Source organism: Heloderma suspectum, chromosome 2 (assembly GCF_057233095.1).
Source record: "Heloderma suspectum isolate Gila_16-S chromosome 2, 16-S_ref, whole genome shotgun sequence".
Classification (NCBI taxonomy): Eukaryota; Metazoa; Chordata; class Lepidosauria; order Squamata; family Helodermatidae; genus Heloderma; species Heloderma suspectum.
The window spans coordinates 3,320,101-3,332,372 of record NC_139459.1 but is presented as its reverse complement, the minus strand read 5'-3'; the positions used below and the strand labels follow the sequence as shown (position 1 = coordinate 3,332,372).

The 12,272-nt window shown below is 49.9% G+C and overlaps 1 protein-coding gene across 2 annotated transcripts in view; it reads left to right on the top strand.

Moving 5' to 3' along the window:
- CNTFR (ciliary neurotrophic factor receptor) overlaps positions 1-12,272 on the top strand; it is a 476,854-nt gene that overhangs the window by 97,907 nt on the left and 366,675 nt on the right. For both annotated transcript variants that reach the window (XM_084832002.1, XM_084832001.1), the window contains exon 2: positions 2,784-2,893. The gene's annotated coding sequence lies outside the window, so the exon portion shown is untranslated. The remainder of the gene's footprint in view (positions 1-2,783; positions 2,894-12,272) is intronic.

The window sequence follows — 12,272 nt, the reverse complement described above, 5'->3', positions numbered from 1 at the left end:
GTTATTGTGAATAAGGCATTACGCAGACACGTCCGGCGCCAGCAAGCAGCATCCTCTGGCAAATGCTGGGGCCCCAGCAAGGCCCACTACTGCTGTCTCCTGCTGCCTGCACAGGGTTGAGTGGACCGCTGAAGTTTGTTCTCTTTGCTGCTCGGCAATGTTTTGCTCGCAGCCCCCTCAGACCTTGAGCCAGCCCTGTGCGTAGATTAGACCAAAGTCTCCTGTTCACTGACAGGCTGGACGGACAGGAGTTTAGACGGGTTGAGGGTGGCCATTTCAGTTGGGCGGCACGTATCTCTTCAAAATGAGATCAGGCGCCTCATGCAGCACAGTGAAGTCGGCTGCTTCGGGCGGCACCACAACTGAGGGTGGGGAGGGGAAGATGAAGGCAGGAACTGACGTCTGCATGTCGTGGTCCGGCCCTGACGCAGACGTGCCCCATCTCAGAACAGCTGTGTGAGAGCCATTTCTTCGTAGCGATTGTTTTAGTCATACTCGAACGTAGGAAGCTGCCTTATACCAGGCCAGACGATTGGGTCATCGAGCATGGGCAGGGGTCCTCCCACACGTTCATGGGTCATGAATCATGAAGGAGACGTTTTTACTGTAATTCTGAAATGTCTGCAGTTCTGAAATCAAACTTAGGCTCACACAAGGGCCTTTTTACCATGCCTCAAAACAGCCCCCCGCCTTGCTGTTTTTTTGTTTAACGTAACATCCAGCCAGAAGTGTCTCCTATGATGCTTGCTGATGCGTTTTGTAACTTTTTGGTTGGCTGCAGCACTGGCAGCCACTGTCTCTAGGATCAGTGCCCTTGATTGTGATGGTTCGTTGTCCCTCCAATCAGCTGTCCTTCCCTCCAGCCTCTGCACAAGGAACTCTGGGACTGGTAGTTCTTGAGAAGGGCATGTCTCATAGGGAAGCACAAATCTCTTTGACTCTCAAAATAGAAGTCCAAGTGCACTGTGTGTGTGTGTGTGTGTGTGTTCTGGAGAGGGCTGGGGGCACCAACTCCCTCTTCTGAACATTGCTTGCCCTGCTCTAATACTTCATCTGATTGGTTCTAGCAAATCTCACAAGATCTAGAGAATAGGAACATGGGTGAAGGGAAACAACTTCCCATAAATATCATCTAGCCTCAATCCTCCGCCTCATGGTAATGGGGTGGCAGACTGGACTGGGACCCCCTGAATCCCTGGGTCCCGGTGCTTGTACACTGTCCCCGCCTCAAGAAATTCTCTGAGGCTTTCATCTTGGTGCCCCCAACAATTTGGCAGTGGCAAAAAGTTGCCTTGCTGGTTTGTTCACCAGCGTGGTTCTGCGCTGATTCAAAGTCTGCGAGCATCAGGGTACAACATGTTAATGGGGGAGATTTCTGTCAGATGTGTCCATCATTGCTCGGGTGGTCTAGCCATACCAGCAGCATGTGCTGTGAATGACGGGGTGCCCGGTGGGAGGGGGGAAGGCACGGTTAATTTTTTCAGACGCTGACACCTGACAAGAGTGATGAATTGGTGCACGGCAGGCCTGACAAACGGCCTGCTCCCTCCTTCCAGCTCCAGGAAAACTTTGCAATTATTTCCTATAGCTTTGCAAATGAGTTTCTCAATGAGCCTCGCATGGGAGTTTCCCTTATTTACTCCTGTTTAATGGCCCTTCTAAAGATCAGAGCCAAAAGCAGGGTAGAAGTCAATGCAAGGACTGCCACAGATTTCCAAGTGCGTTTTGGTGCAGCTCTCCTTCTGGGCAGCTTGGCACAGAGAAGGGCAGCTTGGCACAGAGAACGCCGGCTGGCCAGCCGCACGGATCAGGTTCCTTGCCGCTTACTTAGCAGCCTGTTCTCTTTTCTTTGGTCACCATCACGTTGAGCTGAGTTGCAAGATGGGCGTCTTCTAAAGCAACCCAAGGACAGCCAGCAATTAGATTGTCTAGATGGGGGACCTCTCAGAGTAGCCATTGGCAGGTGTAGTTGCTGGGATAATAGCAGCCCACCTGACGGGAGAGTTGTGGGGGTGGACAAGATGTGGCGGACTGGGTTAGGTGTGGGAAAGAGAGGAAAGGGCCTGTAAGTTCAGTGCACAAAAATACAGTTTATTCTGTTAATCAGAGCACATAGAAAGTAGAGTTGCTACTGGTGCCCTTGATGGAAGAGTATGCATAAGACTGAATGAACTGTACTGTGCGTCTTTGAGGTGCGGTCTTCTGTCGCTCCTGCATTGGCGCTTTCCCTCACTTTCTTCTTTGGGTGTGGGAGACCTATGTTGGAATCCTGACTCACCCATAAAACCTGCTTAGGTGGCCTTAGGTAAGTCAGCATCCTTCAGCCCAGCCTACCTCACAGGGTGGTTGTGGGAAGCAAAATGAACCACATGTAGGCCATTACTGTCTCCATGAAGGATGTATCAGGGTAAAAACAGAGGCGTTATTTTAAATCCGTATCTAGCAGTTACATCTTTTAAAATTTTTACTCTAGAGTAGGTGCAGTGGGCCCAACCCAGATTGGGAACCTGACGTGGGAGGGATATGGGTGCTTTTTAAAAAAAGATCTAGGTTGGGGGCCCTGCACCTACTCTAGAGTAAAAATGAAATCAAAAGGAGGTGGCTGTTAGACACAGATTTAAAATAATGTCTCTGTTTTGGCCCTAAGGTAAAAAGGTGATAATCTTTTTTGTAAAACATTTTGCACAGAAAAAGCTCCACTAGTATCAATATCATTAGCAAAAAAGCAGCACTAAGATCTCCTAAGATTTCAGCTGGCTTGACACGTGCATTTCTCTTGGTAGAAAGCCCCATATTTCAAATACAAGACCCACGGATAGACGGACTGTGGAGAAGCTGAGAGGAATTGGAAGAGCAATTCGGGCCACACTTTGGCATCCAGAACACCTGAGAGGTAAGCATTTGATAGCACAATCCAGTGCATGTTTACAATCCCATGCGTGTTTATTCTCTTCTGAGTTCAACAGGGTTTACTCGCAAGTAAGTATTACAGCCTAAATTCGGGTAATCCTTAGATTGTTTCTTGATGGATGGGAGCTGACAGTGGGCTTGTATGCCAAATCTCTTGCCACAGGAATCTGAGAATACTGGCAAGCCGCGGTTGCATTCTTGGATGCCAAAGGTTCTCTTTTCCCTCTGTCTCTTGGTGGCATCTTGGTGGGAAGGAAGTCTGTCCTTAAAAGTACCAGGTGCATTCTGGGTTTCCTTTGTCCAGTCCTGTGGCAAAGAATTCTTATGACTTGATGGGATTTCACTCTTCTGTTCATGGAGAGCTCTGCATATTTGGTGGGGTTTGCACCTGGCAAACTCCCCAAAGCACCAATTTAAGACTTTGTATTGTAACAAGTGGTGCATAAAAGACGTGCTCTTCCTAGAGCAGTGTGGCTCAGGGTAGTTTCAGAAGAGCGTGTGTGCCTTTTGATCTCCCCTTTCCTCCCCTGAGAGCTGGCTCTGGTATCTCCTGTTCTGAAGTGATGTCACCAGTGATACAAACCTTAGCTGAGTCGTCAGGGTAGTGGTGATGTCATCATGCCAGTCCTGGAGATGATCTGAGGCTGTTCCGATGTCATCGCTGTTGAGGGTGGTGTGACAGTGATGATTCATCCAATATTCTCGAGGGGACTGTGAAAGATTCTAAGGTTCATCTGAATTTTATCTGATTGTTTCTCACTTTATGCTTGGATGCCAGTCGAGAATATTTCTGAAGCCTGCATAATGCAAGGCAGGGAATCTTTCCTTGAAACATGTCTTCAACTGAGGGGGAGAAATGGGGCTTCAGGTTGTTGTGATGGAGATTTCATTGTTATGGGATTCAAAGTAATGGATTTGGGTTTTTTTTCAGGCGCTCTAATCTGAAATAGAGTTTTGGTTATGGTTGATTTTGCCTGTCTCTGATTTGATGATTGGCATTTTGTTTTCAGCAAAAGGGCGCTGCTGTGTATGCTTCCTGTATGTAATCCCTTGAGAGATCTCATGAAATCTCAATGCATCGTTCAGGGAATATATCACCTAACAGTTCAAAATACTGGGAAGGGGAGGGGAGAGACCAGCTGCAGACCTCAGGCCCGATCCTGTTGTGGTGACAGGAAGGCACCTCATCATGTGTAATGACCCATGGCCCCAGATGGGGAAATGTATCCCCTCTTGTTTCCAAAGATGCATTCAATCAATACAGTCTGGATGAACATCAGGCCACAGAGGGAGATGGACATTCAAATGCACATTTGAAGAGGAACAGATGCGTGACCTCCCCAGTCATAGCTTTGCACAGAGGCCTAAACAGATCCACCCTTAACTGCCCATCTCCACTCCCCATTCTGTCAAGGTTCGGTTTCTGTACTGAGAGTCTTGTGTGCATTTGGCTGTATGCGTGGAGGTCTGGGGTGGACTCAGCCAGTGTGACCCTGCTCTGTGCATTACTGTCCAGGTGACTTGCCTGCAGAGGACTTTTCACTTCCATACTTCAAAGAATGCCGCCAACATCTCTTTAATACCAACAAAAACCTCTTTGCTCGAGCGGGACCAGAGGCACGAGCTTTCTTGTCAGCAAGCTTGACATTTGTGCTGGCCTTGGCTGCTTGTAGGATCCGAGGAGATGGACTCTCCTGTTTGCTTAAGGCTAAGATGCAATAAAACCCACTAGCGTATGATCTTCCCACCCCCTCCCCAAATCTCTGGTCAAACAACAACATCCAGACCAGCGATTGTACGCTATTGGGAACGCTGGAGATGTTTGCCTTGGTGCTGGCAGCCCTCCCCTACCGTTCCCTCTGCTAGGTTTGCTGATTTTTCCAACTCTTTGTCCTGCCCTTTCAAGCTGTTGTGTGACTTGGGCAGCAGTTAGCAGCATTCAGGCAATGGAGTCACACAGAGCTCCCCAGGCTTGCCGCAAGAAGCAGCATGTGTGTCAGGATGGGTCCCCTTTGGGTCCTTGGAGCCAGCTCTGTCCACGATTCTGTGGTGGCCTGTTTCCCACGCACAGGTGATCACTGCATGAGAACCACCATTATCTAAAGAAGAAGAAATGCTCTCCCCTATAAAAGGGGGCCGGTTGAGGAGCAGCACCATGGAGTTCTACCTGGGTAGAAACAGCCCGGATGGATTAGACCAAGGAAGACCCCTCCAGGCCGGGGTGCAGAACGTCTCCTGGCCCAGGGGCCCATTCTGTTTTGGAGGAGCTCTGGGGGCTGCATTCCAGTGGTGGGAGTGGCCAAAGGAAAAGGGGCTGGGGCCAAAAGTACAAAAATGCCAATGTATCATAGCTGAAGACTCTTCCTGCCAGCAACAAAGCCTTCGGAGAGGCATTTTGACTTTGAGAATGGTGGAAAACTGCACAAAAGCTGGGGCACCACCCAACGATTGGAGGGAAGGGGAGCCTGGAGGGCCGGATTGGGACCCCAGGCCTGGCCTGAGGTTCTGGACCCCTGTTCTAGACCAGTGTCCAGCTCCCCACTTCAGAAGAGGCCCTGCAGGTGCAGTGCATGGAAGGTCCTTCACACTCAGCCTCCTGTTCTGCATGAGGTTGGGAGGCGCTCTGGCAGGGTGTGGAGGAGAGGGCCTCATATTGTTGCTTTGTGTCCCAGCATCTGATGTTCAGAGATGGACCTTTACATATGGTTAGGCTCACATGCAAACCTCCATGCATCTGTCCAGTCCCCCTGTAAAGCCATCTGAGCTTATGGTCATCACCACATCTTGTGGAAGGGAGTTCCACAGATGGATAAGATGGATAATGCGTGTGTGCAAAGAAGGATTTGTCTTTTTTGGTCCTGAATCTTCTGCCAATCAGGAGGTCTGATGGATGCCAAATTCTACAGTTTTGAGTGAGTTTACAGCTTGCTTCTCTCTTCATTCTCTGCAGACAGTTCACGTTTTTATAAACTTTGATTGTGTGCCCCCTCCCTGGTCACTCTTAAAAAAGGGAAGGAAAAGAAAAGCCAGGATCTCTTATGTCCATTCTTCATGAGGAACATTTTCTACCCCTCCTGGTGATTCCCCCCCCCTCTCCTGAAGCTTTATGGGCTCTACTGCCTCCTTTTTATCCTGCCCTATCGTAGCTTTATGATCCTCCCCCCACCCAATTTTCCCATTGTTCAGCGTGTTGAGCCCCTGCCACTCTGACTACTCCAATCTTTCTTACTCCCTTTTTTTGTGGAGCAGCTCCAGCGCATGGTACATTGCTAATAATAGCAATTACCGTTACACGTTGGCTACAAGGTACAGCGGCGCTAATGGGATCTAGAGGGACAAAATTAAAGCGATATAATATGCTAAGATAAATTAATGTTGTAAAATTAGCCATGGGTCTAGTCTGAGATCTGACAAATGTCTCACAGCTTTGTTACGAGCTTGGAGCTCAGCTCAATTGGATTAGTGGCCCACAGCAAAACAGCCAGGAGCGAGGGAGGAAAAGAGTTTATCAAGGGTCTCTTTGCCCACATGGTAATTGTTAGTGCTGCCTGTTCCTTCTCCTGGCTTGGCAGAAGGCATCGCCCCCCCCCCCCCCCCGCGCTCTCAGGGAACGAAGATGCGAGTTGCCGTTGTGCTGCTCTAGGGCCAGCTGGCAAAGTGTTCGTCATTGTCGTGAGATGGACCTGGCAGCCCCCTGGCCAGTATCTGGGAGGTGGGACCGTGGCATCTGGCCGTCTTGGTCCAGCACCAGGAGAGACTTGACTGGCTTGGGAAGGGCACATGGGGAACACTGGACCCGCCGCCAGTCCCACAGGCACAGCTTGCCTGATTACATGGGCAAGTATTTGCAGTGGCCATTGGCTTGGTGCAAATGCAGCTTGACTTGAGTCAGAGGGACAAGCTGGACTCCCAACTTAAACTAAAGTTGGGAGGAGCCGTAGCTCTGCGTGCCAGCTTTGGGTACATGGGTGCTCTCCATCCGGAGGCCCCCAGGCTCCGCCCCCAGCACGTCCTGCACGGTTGAAAGGATCCCCATGACCAGGGCTGGGAAGGGCCAGTGTCTGCCTGAGTCTTTGGAGAGCCACTGTGGGTTGGGACAGAGCAGCCTCCCCCAACCTGTGGGAAGGCTGATGGGAGGCGTAGGCCAGATGTGCTAGACTATGACTCCCTCTACCCCAAGGAACATCACTGTTGGACATGTTGGTTGGGGATTATGGGAGTTGTAGTCCAGGTTGGGCTAGACTGCCCTCGGCTAAGTGGGCCAGTGCTCTCATTCTGTACAAGGCCACTCCATCTGCAGTGGGTAGGAAGCTGCCAGACTGAGTCAGGCCCTTGGCCCATGTAGCTCAGCATTGTCAACACTGACCGGCAGCCGTGGCTCTCTGGGGTTTCAGGCAGGAGTTTTTCCTAGCTCTGCCTGGAGATGCTGCTCGGGATCAGACCTTGGTCTTCTGCATACAAAGCAGTTTCTCTACCATTGAGCCAAGATCCCGCTCTCAAGGTCCGGGACCCTGTGGGGCTCTTCAGGGGACCCTCTGTCAGGCATGTACAGCCTGGTCCATGGGGCAATACGTCTTGGACACCAGCAACGGACTGTAGGGACCCGTGTCAGAGAGCATTTATTTGACTCAGGTCTGCTGCTGCTAGGTAATTGTCACGCACAGCCCCATCCTGTGCTAAACTCCACAAGAAGCTTTTCATTTTTCAATTCATTTTGAAGATTTATGCCTCGCTTTTCAATCCAGCAATTTTCAAAAAAGTTGTCATACTACAATGGTTCACCACCACCCAACTAGAGATGTGAAGGCTTGGGAAAAAATAGGGACGGGGGAATGGGGTGAAAAAATGACAGACATTTAAAATAACACCTTTTCCGCAGTTTTGTCCGGGAATTTTTGGAAAATATGGGGGGAAAGCAGCCCCTCAAATTTCCCCCTAAGCCTTCACAAGTCTGTTCCCAGCCCCTCCACACACACACACCTGACGCGATAAGCCGTGGTCCTGTGGCTGATGGGTGAGCTAGAGCGCCCTTCTCTTTGCTGCTGCAGTTGCTGCTGAGGTTCTTTCTGGCAGGGAGGGGATAAGCAAGCTCTCCGCGGAAGCGCCTGCCTTGGCTGAAGGACGGGGCTGAGCTGGTCTCACCCACGCTGGGAGGCAGGAGGCGCCACTTCCCCGTGGCCCGTGGCAGAGGCCAGAGTGTGCTCTCCTTCAGCTCCGCAGTCCCAGTGCAGTCCTGTTCAAACCTGTGCTTTGGACGTTTGCAGTGGGTTGAGCTAGAAGTTCTCTTACTTGCTCTCAAATCCCCCAAATCTTATTGTTTTTATGCCCCTAATTCATCCATGCACACCAACATTCACTCACTCAGTCCACACTGGGCAAAACACGAGGTGGCAAACAAAATGGTGGCAATGAACAATTTGGAAAGCCCATCCCGTCTGTGTGTGTGTGTGTGTGTGTGTGTGTTTAGAAGGAATGGAACAGGGTGGTTTTGTGGATTTTTCGCCTGCCATACCTGTTAGGCTCAGGGTGGGTAGCAAAGCAGTAAAAGACTGTTTAAAAAAATGCTGGAAATTCTTAGAAGCAGATGTGTGGCAAAGGTGCCTCCTCTCATTGCTGGCAGCTCCTTGCAATATTGAATTTAAAGCAAATCTAAACAGCAACTGAGAGGTGGAAACCTGCACTTCTCTGTGTGACGTGCTCTGGGTTGGGGGATAAATGGATCTAGCTGGTTACAACAGGCTCTGCGACTTGGCAGCTCATTAGACAACGATGCCGGGCGGGCTCAGCTGGGGGGAGAAAGAACTCCCATCTCCTCCCCCCTCCCAAAGCGGTGGGCGGCCAGAGCCCTTTTACAGATTTGTAAATGCAACCTAATTGCGTGTTTAATGGCTGGCGCATACCAAAGGGCCCTGGTGGGGCAGGAATGATTTAGACCTTGCCTAATAAAGCATATGATCTGGCCCATTAAAAAAAAAAAAACACGGCAGCCCTCCAGTGTGTGAGGCCTGGCGAGGCATCGCAGCTGTGCTCCGATCTGATAAGGCCCCCCAGAACTGTCCAAGGAAAATAGGAACAAGCGCTAGGGAGCAGGAGGGGTGAGAGAGAGAGAAACTCCGAGCAGAGGTAGCTGTTTCTTCTTCCAGACGTTGCAGGTTTAGGCCAAGGAGGCATCTCCCTGTGGAGGCATCAGCACAGCAGGGGGACAAGGACTAGCGGGGGGCGGGGACCTCTGCGCAGATGCATTTATGTGGCCTCTGCTGTGGCCTATGAGGGGGTCAGATAAAGACTGGATGATCAGGTCATGTGGGAGGTGCTATGGGCAGAGGTGCCAGGAACAAGAGGCTTGGATGAAATGTCAGAGGCCCGGAGGAGGTGTGTGTCCCCCGCCCCCCCTCACTTTCAAGTTCGTCCTTCAAAACCTCCTCTTTTAGGAAGCAGGCCCTTCCGTGAGCTCCCTCGGCTTCACCACACATCCTTTCCTGCTGCAATGTGATAGTCCATTAGAGTGGGGGAAATGAAGGGTGTCTCTTACTGTGTTGGCCAGTAGTTTAAAGATGGGTGTGAAGATTTTGGGCTTAGAATCATAGAACACTAGGGTTGGAAGGGGCCTATGAGACCCTCGAGTCCAACCCCCTGCTCAGTGCAGGAATCCAAGTCAGAGCATCCCTGACAGATGGCTCTCCAGCCTCATCTTGAATGCCTCCAGCGTGGGAGAGCCCACCACCTCCCTAGGGAATCGGTTCCATTGTTGTATTGCTGTAACAGTCAGGATGTTTCTCCTGACATTCAGCCGGAATCTGGCTTCCTGTCAGTTGAGCCCATTATTCCATGTCCTGCACTCTGGGATGATAGAGAAGAGATCCTGGCCTTCCTCTCTGTGACAACCTTTCAAGGACTTGAAGAGTGCTATCATATCTCCCCTCAGTCTTCTCAAGGTTAAACATGCCCAGTTCTTTCAGTCTCTCTTCATAGGGCTTTGTTTCCAGTCCCTTGATCATCTTCGTTGCTCTCCTCTGAACCCTCTCCAGTTTGTCTGCATCCTTCTGAAAGTGTGGTGCCCAGAACTGGACACAGTACTCCAGATGAGGCCTAACCAGTGCTGAGCAGAGGGGAGCTAGTACTTCCTGGGATTTGAAAGCGGTGCTTCTATTAATGCAGCCCAAAATAGCATTGGCCCTTTTTGCAGCCACATCACATTGTTGGCTCCTATTCAGCTTGAGATCTACAACAATTCCAAAATCCTTCTCGCTTGTAGTGTTGTTGAGCCACGTATCCCCCATCTTGTAACTGTGCATTTGGTTTCTTTTTCCTAGGTGCAGAACTTGGCATTTATCCCTATTCAATGTCATTCTGTTGTTTTCTGCCCAGCACTCCACAGTCTATCCAGATCACTTTGAATTTTGTTTCTGTCTTCCAAGGCATTAGCTCTCCTGCCCAATTTTGTGTCATCTGCCAATTTGATCAGCATTCCCTGCACCTCCTCCTTTCAAGTCATTATTAAAAATGTGGAAGAGCACTGGGCCCAGGACTGAGCCCTGCGGTACCCCTCTCATTACCTCTCCCCAGTTTGAGAAGATCCCATTGATAAGCACTCTTTGAGTCCGATTCTGTAGCCAACTGTGGATCCACCCGATCATCGTTTCATTTAGCCCACTTTGAGCTAGTTTGCTCATCAGGATATCATGGGGCACTTCGTTGAAAGCTTTGCTGAAGTCAAGGTATATGATGTCCACAGCATTCCCACAGTCCACAAGGGAGGTTACCTGATCAAAAAAAGATGCTTGCCCATTCCCCATCTATTCCTCCATGGACTTGCTAGTCTGTTTAACTTTGTAAATCACCTGGGCAGGAATTGTGGCGCTTCTGTATTCAGTACAGCAGCCTTCCCTATTAGCCACAGTTGCCGGGGATGATGGCAGTTGTAGTCCAACGCATGTGCAGTACCTTACCCGGTACTAATATCATGTCAGGATGCCTAACAACACTCCACCCCCACCTTTTTACCTTCTACTTTGTGCACATAACTTTATTTATTTACTTATTTTAGAATGTTTTTGAATCCCACTCTGCTCAGTGAGCGCCCAAGGTGATGTCCCATTGCAAACAATAAAAGAATAAAAAATTATCCAGGTGAAATCTATACAACCATACCAAACCAAATAAGGGGAGTCCACCCTTAAGGCACCCTATAAATAATTATAGGCAGATAGAAATTGGGGATCACTAAAAATCAGAGAGCAGCATTATCAATGAAAAGCTTTTCTGAATAGTGTTTTCTTAATCAGATGTCTAAAGGGTGGCCAGGTGTCCTCTTTTAGAGGGGACAGTCCTGTACTTGAAGGGCTGCCAGAGGCCTGTCCTCTGTTGGAAGGTGTCCAGCCCAAGTCCACTTTAGAGGTAATGAACCATCCAAGGAAGAGCTCAAGGGCCTTGAAGGTGCCCACCAGCAGCACCTGGGCTGGGCAGCAGACGGAGCAGGGCACACAGGTCGCGGTCCAGTCTTCTACCCTGTGGTGAGATGTACTTTGTTTCCATTTAAATTATAACAATTATTTCTAAACTTGCATATATACATATAAATTAACATATGTAAATGTTATGCAAACCACTGTCCTCTTGTTTTGGCAATGCATTTCTTGTTGTTTTTTGGCAATTGATAAGTGCCCCCCCCCCCCAACTTGACCTCCCTGGGAGTAGGGATGGGCCAGCGAGAGATGTTCAAGATCACAGGGGTTCTCCAAGTGTGTCCCCACCCCACTCATCTTGTACCTAATTCCTGCTCGCAGCAAGTAAAACCATGATGCGCTCTTCAATTGTGTTCTATTCCTTCCAGTCTGGCCCTCTGGATTTCCCTGGAAGGCCACGCCCTATTCTCCTGCCCCGCCCTCTTGCCCCCAACCAATCCATCCTTTGGGGATGTCTTGGTCTTTGTGCAGTTAATGCCCCCCTCCGAAGGCAGGCTGTAGGAGCTTGGCCGTAGGAGCTTTGTGCTGAAATAAGAACATCAGGAGAGCCCTGCTGGATCAGACCAAGGCTCCATCTAGTCCAGCATTCTGTTCACTAGCTGTTGACCGGGAACCCACAAGCAGTGCATGAGCACAACAGCACCCTCCCGCCCTTGTTCCCCAGCAACTGGTGTACATAGGCATACTACCTCTGATACTGGAAGTAACACATAGCCATCAGGACCAGTAGCTACTGATAGCCTTCTCCTCCAGGAATTTGTCCCACCCCCTTTTAAAGCCATCCAAATTGGTGGCCATCGCTACATCCTGTGGGAGCAAATTCCATTGTTTAACTATGCGCTGTGTGAAGAATTCCTTCCTTTTATCTGTCCTGAATCTCCCACCAACCAGCTTCAT